Source organism: Schistosoma mansoni, chromosome 4 (genome assembly GCF_000237925.1).
Source record: "Schistosoma mansoni strain Puerto Rico chromosome 4, complete genome".
NCBI classification, from domain to species: Eukaryota; Metazoa; Platyhelminthes; class Trematoda; order Strigeidida; family Schistosomatidae; genus Schistosoma; species Schistosoma mansoni.
In genome coordinates this window covers 29,754,923-29,766,837 of record NC_031498.1, presented here as the reverse complement: position 1 = coordinate 29,766,837, position 11,915 = coordinate 29,754,923, and positions in this window count along the sequence as shown.

The following is an 11,915-nucleotide window of genomic DNA, read 5'->3' as shown; positions in this document are numbered from 1 at the left end:
GGTTGACAATTGTTTTGAGTTCCATATGTTCTTCAATTGTAGAAATGCTGTCCTTGCTTTGCCAATCCTCACCTTTACATCTGCATCCGATCCTCCTTGTTTATCAACGATGCTCTCCAGGTACGTAAATGTTTCCACCTCTTCCAGAGTTTCGCCATCAAGTGTGATTGGGTTGGTGTTCTCCGTGCTGCATTTGAGAATCTTGCTTTTTCCTTTGTGAATGTGGAGGCCTATGGATGCGGAGGCTGCTGCTACATTTGCTGTCTTCATCTGCATTTGTTCGTGTGTATGAGAGAGGAGGGCTAGGTCATCTGTGAAGTCCAAATCATCTAATTGATTCTGAGCTGTCCATTGTATTCCGTATTTCCCGTCAGATGTCGAATTCTTCATAATCCAGTCAATCACTAGAAGGAAGAGGAATGGGGAGAGTAGACAGCCTTGTCTGACTCCGGTCCTTACTGGAAATGCATCTGTCAGCTGTCCTCCATGCACCACTTTGCACTGTAGTCCATCGTATGAGTTTTGGATAATGTTGACAATCTTTTCAGGAACTCCATAGTGTCGAAGAAGTTTCCATAATGTTCTCCTGTCCACGCTGTCAAACGCCTTCTCATAGTCAATGAAGTTGACGTATAGTGATGAGTTCCACTCAACTGATTGTTCAACGATGATCCGTAGTGTCGCAATCTGGTCTGTGCACGACCGATCCTTACGGAATCCAGCCTGTTGATCCCGAAGTGCGGCGTCTACTGCATCTTTCATCCGATTCAGCAGCACTCTGTTGAAAACTTTTCCTGGTACTGATAACAAACTGATGCCTCTGTAGTTCTCACATTTGCTCAGATCTCCTTTCTTTGGTATCTTGATGAGATATCCTTCTTTCCAGTCCGTTGGCACTTGTTCCTCTTCCCAAATCTTCTTGAATAGAAAGTGAAGCATGTTTGCAGTTATTTCAATGTCTGACTTCAGTGCTTCTGCTGGTATATTGTCAGGTCCTGCCGCCTTCCCACTCTTGTTTTGTCTGATGGCCATCTTGACTTCTTCGATCGTTGGTGGAGTGACATCTATAGGAAGGTCTGTGTGGGCTGCTTCGATGTTCAGTGGACTCAATGGGGCTGGTCTATTCAGCAGTTCCTCGAAGTATTCTGCCCATCTTTTCCTCTCTTCTTGAATTTCAGTGATTGTCTTTCCTTCTTTGTCCTTGACTGGTCTCTGGTTTGCTATATCTCCCTGCCAATTTCTTCGTTGTATCATATAGTTGTCTCATATTTCCTTCTCTTGCAGCTTTTTACGCCGTCGTTGCTAGTTCTCCCATGTATTTCTGCTTGTCGGCTTTAATGCTTTTCTTCACTTCCCTGTTTGCTTCTGCGTAGTCTGCTTGTGTTTTGAATTTCTCTGCTCGTGTTCGGCTGTTGTTAATTGCTAGTTTCTTGTTCTTCCTTTCTTGAATTTTGTCTAGGGTTCCCATAGAGATCCATTCCTTGTGATGATGCTTCTTAGGACCAAGAACCTCCTGACACGTTGAAGTTAGTGCTTCTTTTATCCCTTTCCAGTTGTCCCCCAAAGTAGTTTCTTGTTCATTCAGTAGATCCTGTAGATCCTGGAACCTGTTGTTGAGGGTTATCTTGAATTCATTGAGCTTGTCAATATCTCGAAGGAAGGCTGTATTGAACCTTTGTAGTGCTGTTTGTCCAGTTGTCCAGTGTTTCTTTAGCTTCAGTCTCATCTTGGCCACAACCAGGTGGTGATCTGAAGCTATGTCGGCTCCTCTCCGGTTTCTCACATCTTCCATTGATCTTCGGAATTTTTTGTTGATACAGATGTGATCTATCTGGTTCTCTGTGGTGTGGTCCCTGAGATCCATGTAGCTTTGTGTGGGAATATTGTGCCGCCTATAACCAATTTGTTGAATGCACATAGGTTTGCAAGTCTCTCCCCCACTTTCATTTCTCTCTCCTAGTCCATGTCGTCCAATTATATCTTCATATCCTGTGTTGTGCACTCCAACTTTAGCATTTAGATCTCCCATCAGGATGGTGAGGTCCTTTCGTGAGCACTTTGCTACAATTGATTGCAGCCTTTCATAGAACTGATCTTTATCATCGTCGTTGCTATCATTGGTGGGTGCATAACATTGGATAACGTTCATTGTGATTCCTTGCTTCTTTGTTCTGAATGATACTTTGATTATCCTGGGTCCATGAAATTGCCATCCCACAAGTGCATTTCGTGTTCCTTTGGACAGCATTAGAGCAACTCCCTGAGTGTGTGGAGCATTTTCCCCTTCGTGACCGGAGTACAGCAGCATCTCTCCTGTACCTAGCCTTTGTTGTTCAGTTTGCGTCCAATGGGTTTCGCTGATTCCAAGTACTGCCAAGTTGTATCTCCTCATTTCAATTGCTATTTGGCTGGTCTTTCCTGTCTCCCACATTGTCCGGACGTTCCATGTACCTATAAAGAGTGTTGCTCTGGTTGTTAGAAGGTGCATCGGTCTCGTGACTTCCGAAGAATTTCGGCTTTCATCATGAGACGTCATAATTATTCGTTCAACTCCCAGGGCAGAGTTTAAATGATTTGAATAATTTTTTCTGGTTAGAATTTTTTTAGCGAGTTAGCTTTTCTACGGGATGGGGTCGCTAACCCCATGCCCAACCCTCCTCTTTACCCGAGCTTGGGACCGGCAGTAGCCCCTGGAGGAGCTACAAGCGGAGTTAAAATTCTGACACTTTACAATAGGTTACCAATATTTAACTCTATCCAATAGTCAATATTCTTTCTTCTTGTAATATGTATACAGACAGGATAAAATTGAATCGATCGATCATTCATATATTTTCAATATTACAAGTATACATATACATATATGACTTGACAGGAAATGAATTATAAATTGATTTAGTTATTAATTGGTTGTTTTTTTCTTTTTTCTTTTTTGGCTGATTAGAGCAAATAGAATTGATTTCTAAGCAAAGATGGATAGTGGCTAGTAGTGGAATCCAGTTTGACGCGCGTTTCGTCCTATTTAGGACTCGTCAGCTGGGTGTACCTCCACCTCAGAGTGGATGTTCACTCTGGGATTCGAATGCAGTACCTTTCGCTTCAAACGCCATCACGTTATCCACTCAGCTACTGAGTTCTGATAGTCACTTGCTTGTACAAATGGCTATAACAACAAAATTATATATAACATGAAACTATTAAGTAGAGTTTAGTTTACTCTTAAATTATATAAGTAGTATTCCTTAGATTAATTGTTTTGTAGATAACAATATAAGTACTTAGTTAAAACAATGAACAACATATCCCGTGTTCAGGGTCATAGATGCGCACTGCTGAGGAGTCTCATACTAGGACGAAACGACTGTTCAGTACTTTCAGGTATTCTATAGTGGTCTAGCTTTAATAGACTCATGAATTCAACTATTAAATTACTACAATCTCCACAAAACCACCTTGTGATGTAATTGTGTGTAGTAATTTGACATGATTTAGTAAATTTTTGAGCGTTTACGTTAAGTTTCTTCATGTTAGAACCGAAAAGTTTTTGTTACAGAAACTCTTTTATAATAGTGCGATCTATAAGCAGTTCAATAGATGAGTACACATTGGTTCTCCACAATCTTGGAGTGTAGAGTTGCTGAAAGATTAACGGATATATTACTAGGCGAGCAATAATCTAGGAATCAAATCTATGAATAACCTCAAGTGTTTAGTTGTTTGTGTGCTGTAAGACTCTCTTTTATTCAGTGTATCACTAAAAACACATCTAGGTTTATGCTATACTTCAATCGTGTATGAATTGGATCAGCTCCTGCTTATATATACAGTCTATCTCAAAAATAACAACCCTTCAAATATAAATCCATTCATATCATATAGCTTCTACTTTAAGAGTGAGCATCAACTCTGGAATCCAGGTGTATCCAGCTGATGAGTCCGAAATAAGTCCAAACGGACCTCATGGATTCCATTTCTAGCCATTATGCATATTTGCTTACAATTTTTTAATACTTTTTATAATACTTACTTACGCCTGTTACTCCCAATGGAGCATAGGCCACCGACCAGCATTCTCCAACCCATACTGTCCTCCGCCTTCCTTCCTAGTTCTACCCAACTTTTGTTCATTCTTCCCATGTCTATCTCCATTTCTCGGTGTAATATGTTCTTTGGCCTTGAGGATTCCATGTGAGGGCATGTCTTGTGACGTAGTTGGGTGATTTCCTATTCTATCCACTTCCAACGCTTCTTCCTGATTTCTTCCTCCACTGAAATCTGGTTTGACTTTTTATAATCATATTAGAAATAGTATTATATTAACCCCACAAAACCAACCAAACAAACGAACAAACACCAAACCGACTACTATTTATTATTAACTAATAACCATATTGAGTTTTCTGTTGAATATTCTAAGTCAATATGTGTGTTTCATTCGAAAAATGACATAATCTATGAGAAAATAATTTTCTCATTAACTACCACTACTACTATTATTACTCCTACTACTTATAATAAATACTGATTATTAAAAGACTGACAAAAACAACTGGTTAATATTCCCAGACTTATACAATGACAAGTTCAAAAAGATAGAAAAAAAAAACAAAATGTAAAAGGTGGGAAACAAGAAAGAACAAAGAAAGGAAGAAAGAAAGAAAGAAAGAAAGAGAAGGAGTGAGAGGGAGAATTTGGAAGTCAAATTTTTTCTTTTAAAAGTAGATGGGATAAAAGATTGATTTGTTTTAGTTGACAGTAACTAAGCATTTTTTTAAAAAAAAATAATAATAAGCGTTACATAAAACAAGAGAGAGAGAGAGGGAGGGAGAGGGAGAGAGGTAGGAAAATCTAAAATACAAAAAAAACTTATCATTTAAACTTGTAACTAACTATTGATACGTGTACTCAATAGTTCATATAGATTATTGATCAATTTTGTGGTTGATTTTCTTTTTTTTTCTTTTTTTATTTATAAACTAATGTCAGCTGGTTTTCAAAAGTTTTCTAAGCTTCGTCTATTATCAAGATTCGTCAAGAAAAAAAACAAAATAAGTTTAGCTTTCAGAAAACATTTTGGATACTAAAAAAACATCCTAAAGTAGTTTTAATGTTACTCCTGATGAAATCAGATAGGACAATATCAGCAACAAGCTACTGTGCAAGAGAACAAACCAGATTCCATCCAATGGAGGAAGAAATCAGGAAGAAGCGCTGGAAGTGGATAGGACACACATTGAGGAAATCACCAAACTGCGTCACAAGGCAAGTCCTCACACGGAACTCTGAAGGCCAAAGAAGAAGAGGAAGACCAAAGAACATATCACGGTGAGAAACGGAGATAGACATGAGAAGAATGAACAAAAAATGGATAGAAGTAGAAAGGAAGGCGGCGGAGGACAGAGTGGGTTGGAGAATGCTGTTCGGTGGCCTATGCTCCATTGAGAGTAACAGGCGTAAGTAAGTAAGTAAGCATTACTATGAAGGAGTGTTAACTAATTTCAAAGTGAGAATCTTCAATACGAACGTCAAGACAGTCTTACTGTACGGAGCTGAAACATAGAGAACTACCACATCCATCGTCAAGAAGGTACAAGTATTTATAAACAGTTAGTTGTCTACGCAAAATACTCAACATTCACTGGCCGGATACTATCAGCAACAGAGTTTTATGGGAGAGGACAAACCAGCTTCCAGCTGAAGAGGAAATTAGGAAAAGACGTTGGAAGTGGATCGAACATACATTAAGGAAATCACCAAACTGCATTACAAGGCAATCCCTAACTTGGAATCCTGAAGGGAAGCGGAAATGAGGAAGGCCAAAGAACACACTACGCCGGGAAATAGAAGCAAATATGAAAAGGATGAATGTTAACTGGAAAGAACTGGAAAGGAAGGCTCAGGACAGGGTTGGATGGAGAATGCTGGTGGGCGGCCTATGCTCCTCTACGAGGGGTAACAGGCTTAAGTAGGTGAGTAAGTATGAAGGAGTGTGTGAATTAAGTGGGACAGTAAACTCAAGTACAGAGAAATTGTTGAGAATATATATTGGTTTACCCGAAATTGATCGAAACAACAATCATATTTAGTGGGGTCAAGTATAACTCACTTCTTCGTTAGGTGCCCTAGAGATAGTGGAGTTTAATCTTATGAATTGACGTGAGCAGCTAGATAGAGATTGGAATAACTCTTACTCTGGTGGAACTGATGGAAAGAAATTATTTCTTCTGGTGCCTGACAGAATTATTTTTAGGAGGGCATATTAACTCTGGTGCGAACCAGAGCAATGGTCATAAACTGTGTCGTAGCCAGTGCACAGAGGTCGATACTAAACTTGTTTTTAGTATAAGCGTGAACGAGCATATAGTCAACAAATTGCTTTCATCAGATGATTTAAAGACAATCATCTCATTCAATTCCCACAACTACTGGGCTCCGACCTGGTGCACAAAAGTCAAATCGCATCCATACCTATGTGTGTAGTATGAGGAGTACAGGTTTCTGACTTGTGTATTCGATATATGCATGCAACGCATACTTAGGACGTTATTAAATAAGTCTCATTCTAGTGTATACATTATTGCTCTTAGCACTTTTGAGCTGTTAAAAAGTTTACCGATAGGAATGTCCCTAGTGCGGTTGCACAGAGGTACATTGGTAACGTGTCCGTTCATTTCATAAAGTATAGTCACCATGAATTGCCTAATTATACACGAACTGTACCAAAGTAAACTACTAACATATCCATTTAGTTTAATTTCTTCAGTGCACCAGTTTCGTACATCCTTCCTACGGTTCTTCTCTTTTCCCGAAAGGTCAATAGGCTTTCTAACTTTCTTTGGACAGGATTAACTAAAAATTATTTACATCAGATTTTGCTCATGAATCAGATATCTCTTCATGTATTCACATGAAATCATTAGTTAAACTACATTGTTGATACAATAAAATCGGTTCGCACCCCTTTTAAAAAAATTTGGTGAGATTATAATTTATGGACAACCTTTGAGCGACGCTTAAGTAACCTTGAGAATATCCATTTACTAACGTGGACTAAATGAAGGTTATAAAGCAGTGGGAGGAATTAGGATTATGATTCCCAGTGGATGGTCAGGGTTAGGAATTAGATTTAGGGATTTTACCACAAACTAACATCAGTTAAAATACCAAAATGCTATTCAGTCAAATAGATGAATGAATTTCACGCTAAAATTCAAGACCTTATAACCTAAATCTGATTGTTCACTTGGTGTTGTATATTTGTATCTTCCCATTCTTATTTAGGACTGCAATTGATAATGATGCACATATGCCAACAAGAGAAAGACTCATCATTTGCAGTTCTAAACATCAACGGGAAGATACAAGTATACAACACCAAGCATAGGATGTCCACCAGCATTCCCCATCCACCTCTGTCCTGGACAATCCTTTCCAGTTGTTTCCGATCCCTATTCATTCTTTTGATATCTATCTCCAATTCACGACACCATGTGTTCCTTGTTCATCTTCTTTTACTTTTCTCTTTAAAATTTCAAGTTTGGGCTTGCTTCATGATGCAGTTTGATGATTCCCGTAATGTATGTCCTATCCACCTCCAGCAAACTTTCCGAATTTCCACTTCAATTGGCTTAGGGTATTGAAAACACAATCCTGTAAGGTCACAATTTTGGGTTCGACAGTTTTCCAGTACTTGAATTCACCTGATAAATCAAGTGATGCATTTTTAAGTTGTTGAATGCATTCAACAGGAAGTCCTGGATCTAAGTTTTTACTAGTCAGTACATTACCATTCAATATGTAATTTATTTCCTGTAGGTCTAAGATATTTACACCATGTTAATCAATAAACATCAAACAATTTAGTATTTTTTTAAATCTCTCAGTGCTGACAGAATTCTATGACAGTCAGTGACGCATCTTCAAATCTCATGGAGCATACTAGTTCCCTCATGATTAAAGGTATGCCACATTGACGAGCGCAAATCACACTGATTAGTATTCAGTGATAAGTATATGGTAATGACGTTAGCACATAATGAAAACCATCCACATATTATGAATTTTCATCCCCCCTACCCCCCCCCAAAAAAAATATATTTGATGGACAATTCTACTCCCAGTTGATTACTGATTTGTTCCACTAAAAAAAAAATTATGATCATAATATCATCATCCCAGAAAAAAGAATGAAAACTTCTAGTCTCCAACACTGTTGTTTATAAGCTCTTTGAATCACTTATCTAACAAATGAATTCATAATAAAGAGGTGATTGCACTTACAAATTCTAATATAAACAACTTATTCTTTATAAGCAAAGATGGATAATGGCTAGCAATGGAATGCAGGACGCGTGTCAAGTCCTATTTGGGAATCGTCAGCTGGATGTACCTGTATCTCAGAGTTGATGTTCACTCTAGGACTCGAACCCCGTACCGTTCACTTCAAATGCCATCACGTTATCCATCTTTCCTTACAATGCTTGTGAATTAAGGCTATTTCGAGGCAATACACACAGTATGCACATATGCCAACAAGAGAGAGACTGACCAGTTGCAGTCGTAAACATCAATGGGAAGATTCAAACAAACAATACCAAGTGAATTTAAAGTCCACCCCATTGCACAAGCAATTGGCTATCAGGACTCAATAGCTGAGTGGATAACGCAATGGCGTTTGAAGTGAAAGGTACTAGGTTCGAGTCCCAAAGTGAACATCAACTCTGAGATGCAGGTATATCCATCTGACGATTCCCAAATAGGACTTGACGCGCATCCTAGATTCCACTACTAGCCAGTATCCATCTTTGCTTACTATGATTTATTTTTTTAAAGTCAAATGTTTTAAAGCACCAAGTTGATACTTATTAAATCTAACCTACTTAATACTACTAAATTAGAAATTAATGATTGATATATACCTTCCTAGTTGTCAATATTCCTCACTCATTAAATTAAAGAGATATCGAAATCCGTTCCTTATTCAGCTATTCTATTAATTGATGATAACTTTTCCTTGGGGGGGAGGGTACTTAATAATTACACTGATTTTCATATATACCCATTCAATCCTTCCAAAGAATTCTTCTTTTTTTCTTTTTTTTTGTGTGAATTCAATGAATATCTTCTTTATCTATATAATTGAGTTTATTTTATGATTGATGATAGTGGACTATTGTGGAAAGAAGATTAAGTGGTTTATTATTATTATTATTATTATTTATAACCAACTCAACCACTTTGAAGGATAGATTCTTGTAACTCATCTAATACTTATCAGCTTATTTATAAAACCGGAACTGTCTTGTCTAAGTGAGTAGCAGTAGTAGGAGGAGGAGGAGGAGGAGGATGAGGAGGATGAGGAGTACTTCATGTTCATTTGTCTATAATAATTTTTGTGTTTATTTACCCTATTGTATATTGTTTAGACATTCGTTAGAATATACTTATATCTATCTGTAACCATTATTACCCACATGAAACCTTCCTTCAGTCTATTTGTATTACTATTACCACCATTATTATTATTATTAGTTAGTACAAAAAACCCCTATCCACCCCTACAATCAAATGAGATAATGTATTCAAGAAGTGCTTTGTGCCCCATTCAGTTAAATCTTAAAATATGTGGGTGATATGTTGATGAAAAATAGAAAAAAAATCATTAAAACGAAACATTGGGTTGGACTCAGTGGCTGAATGGATAACGCGATGGCGTTTGGAGCGAAAGGTACTGAGTCCGAGTCCTAGAGTGAACATCAACTCTGAAATGCAGGTACATCCAGCTGACGAGTCCCAAATAGGACGAAACGCGCATCAAACTGGATTCCACTGCTAGTCAATTTCCATCTTTGCTTACATTGGCTTGGTTGGTTAGTTGTTTCCGTCCTAGAATAATGAAGAAGATTTATAAGTTACAAAAAGAACTTTGGATACATTTTATGTTTCGAATAGAATGATTTATTCATAAGAACTTTCATTATATTTCTGGGTATAATCATTAGCAAACAGTTTATAGACTTTTTTTTTTTAGAGTGTTAACTGTACGAGTCCTGTGCATCAGTAAAGGAGAGAGAAGGAGAAAGGAGATAGTCCCCTGAATAAGGTCGGACAGGTCATCTGATGCCCACTCTTCTCCTAAGGCAACTGTATGAGTAAACCATTCAATTCAGAGAATGTAACCCTTTCAATATATATATATAAACTTCATTCTTAAGATCCTATTCCTATTCAAAAGTAATGCACTATTGATAAATTTCACGTTAAGTTTTTATCATACCTGGAGAGATGATAAATTAGCATGATGAAAATGTCAGTGGTCTAGTGGTTAAGCGCTTGCACGCGAGACTGATAGGTCCTGGGTTCGAATCTCACAAGGTGGGATCGTGGATGCTCACTGTTGAAGAGTCTCACAATAGGATGAAACGGCCATCCAATGCTTCCAGGTTTTCCATAGTGGTCTAGCTCCAATTGACTCATGAATTTAACTATTAAAATTACTATAATATCCACAAAAACTGCTTCTTATATAAATGGTATCAGTTCTCTGAATGATAAGGGAATCTTAAGTAAGTCAATTAACATCTACTTACATATTAGTAGAAGACAAAACATACATTAATTTATATCGTCAGTATCATTGTCATCACCACTCAGAAGACTTTTTTGTCTCTTGTCGAGCTATTTATAATCAAAAAGATTCGATAACTAATACTAATCCACAATGTTGTTGTGCTATCTTTCAAATCTTGTTCATTATCTTTCTCTGTCGCTTTCATTCATGTAATTAATGTAAAGTTAGTATAGTGGTTTTACAACCATAAAACATCATTAAACATTCACTGAAGGCAGCAAAGGGGAAAGATATTTGTTGTAACAGTTATCCATTTCATCAAATGGATGAAGGGTTGTAAAAGATCATGAATCGATTGAAGTTAGATATTAACACCGTTGGATACCGGCTTAGTGATCTAAAGGTTAAGTGTTCAGGTGCAAAAATGAAGGTCCTAAGTTCAAATCCCTCATGCGGGATAGTACATGCGCTCCGCTGAAGAATTTCATACTATGACGAAACGGTCATTCAATACGTCCAGGTTTTTAATGTTGATCTTTATATTTATTTATTTAAACACATAAATATTGGTATAAAGGAGCACCACATGTATATGCGCCACACAAATCTCATTTGATTTGTGTGAGGGCTGTGATACTGCCCAGGTGCCAAAACTGAAGTAAGTGGTTTTATTAGGGGACCACACCCAGAGCCTTTGACCTAAAGATCTGATCCACAAAGCAGTGGAGCATCGTGAGGAGATGCAGTCCCATGGTAGCCAGTGACCAAAGATTGATCAATACGCTATTTGTTCCCTTAGGATACTGGAGCCCATGTGCACCATTAGTTTGGAATCAGGGTTTTCTGTGCCCACCAAACCGGTTAAAGCACCGGACATTCGCTTTTCGTCTTTTCAATTTCGTAAACAACACCTGTGGCATGAGAAGTCAGTGAGTAGGACTTCCCCTGCAGAGGCTATATACGAGTGGCGATGTGAGAGCATTTCGACAGGGATAGCTGACTCTCCCCACTCTCGGCCGTACCACGGCATTTGGGGGCACAATGTTGATCTAGATTAAATCGACTCATAGATCTAATTATGAAAGATATTTGTTATAAATACCAATATGCATCGAATGAATGCACATATTCAACTTGACTACTCTTTATCTTTCATAGTAGAAAGCATGAGTCAATTGAAGCTAGACCACCATGGAAAACCTGGAAACACTGGACGGCCGTTTCGTCCTATTATGGGACTCCTCAGCAGTGCGCATCCACGAACCCGCTCTCGCGAGCGAGATTCGAACCCAGAAACTACCAGTCTCGAGCTGAAGCCCTTAACCGATAGACACCTCTCGGATGT